This window comes from Nematolebias whitei, chromosome 1 (assembly GCF_014905685.2).
Source record: "Nematolebias whitei isolate Nwh7 chromosome 1, NemWhi1, whole genome shotgun sequence".
NCBI classification, from domain to species: domain Eukaryota; kingdom Metazoa; phylum Chordata; class Actinopteri; order Cyprinodontiformes; family Rivulidae; genus Nematolebias; species Nematolebias whitei.
Window position 1 is genome coordinate 2,211,873 of NC_056498.1, and position 1,491 is coordinate 2,213,363.

The 1,491-nt window shown below is 35.0% G+C and overlaps 1 long non-coding RNA gene across 1 annotated transcript; it reads left to right on the forward strand.

Annotated features, from left to right (window-relative positions):
- Positions 1–2: 2 nt before the first annotated feature.
- On the forward strand, positions 3–1,475 carry LOC119414885. Its single transcript, XR_005187023.1, has 3 exons — positions 3–66; positions 151–342; positions 1,353–1,475. It is a non-coding gene; the product is annotated as an uncharacterized LOC119414885 (long non-coding RNA).
- The last annotated feature ends 16 nt before the right edge of the window (positions 1,476–1,491 follow it).

The following is a 1,491-nucleotide window of genomic DNA, read 5'->3' on the forward strand; positions in this document are numbered from 1 at the left end:
CTCCAGGAAACCACAGCTGCTCTGTATCATCTCCAGGAAACCACCGCCATTCTTCCAGTCTTCATCGTAAGTGTTTTACTCTGGTCATGTTTTAGAATTATAATGTTGTTGTGGTAAAGTCCTCATTGATAATACCCTTTTATCTCACAGCACTCCTCAAAAATATTAATGAACCAGGAAATGATGATGGATCAGATTAAAATAATTCATAAAACAATCCAGGGATTACAAACTCCAGTTGAAGATGATTTGTCACACAACTCATGCCCGCTAAACGATCCACAGTCTGTTGAAGACATGGAAATTCAACTTCGGGACAACCCTGAACTTCTCAAACAACTGGTAAGAATGTGAATAATACTGGTACTTCAAGATAAATTGATTTTGGTGAGCCTGTTGAACTACATGTAATAGATTAAAAAAAGTTCATCACAAAGGTCTATACTCGTGTTTTAATCCAGGCTAGATGTTTTCTTAAAGCATCACCACATAACCTTTCAGGTTTAGCACCTTAAACACAAACACCAATGCACAGTTGCAAAAATTGTCTGTACTAATAACACATTTTGTGGAAAATAGTGAATAATATTAGAATATGCAGCAATTAACATCCTGCAATTATTTGAAAAAGTTTTGTTTTTACTCTCACTTCACATGACTCGGCTCAGTACACTTAAAAAGAAAAGTAATTTTTTTTATAAGTGTGTGCCCTTGATTTGAGCTTCTGATTGGAATAAGATGTTTGCATTTAATTGTTTTTTAAAGAAAACTACTTATGTCCATTTATTTATTCCAAGTGTAGTGTATACAGTATAATTATCTAATTTAAGGGGACAAAATACTCATTCCATTGGAGCGTAGGAGTGAGTCTACCCCTGTATATGGACCCAAAGAACAGCTAACTCATATTCAACATATATTTGAATATATTTTGGGTAAACCTAAGTACCATTACAGCAGTGAACAGTCTAAGAATGCTGTATCTTACATGTCACATTCTAAGATTTTTAGACTAATACATTTTTCGGACACAACACAAAACTAATCAGTTTTGTGTTGTGTGTTTCCTTGACTGATGAAGCCTTCTGGATGGAAGGTGAAACGTTTCAGGAAAAAAAAAAAGAAACTGTCCAGATGATCTGACTGAAAATTGTTGTATAGCAACCAAAATTATAAAGATTATACAAGATTCTCTATATAAAAATATTTCAAATATAAATGTTGAAATGCCAATGTTGTATTTTTAATTTACAAAAAACTTTGCAATGCCGACAGTAGGTGGCACAATTCTGATACCGTACCTGCTTTCAAGGACTCTGACAATGGTCCAATGTTTAATTAATTTGTTTCAGTGACTGTGCGGCACAATCATCCAACGTCGACTGCAACCGACAGGGCGACAGACGTCAGAATTACCAAATGGCTGCAAAATGCTCCAGTTCGCAATGGTGGGAGAAACGAAAGAATGAAAAGGAAGGAAAGTTTGAGTGT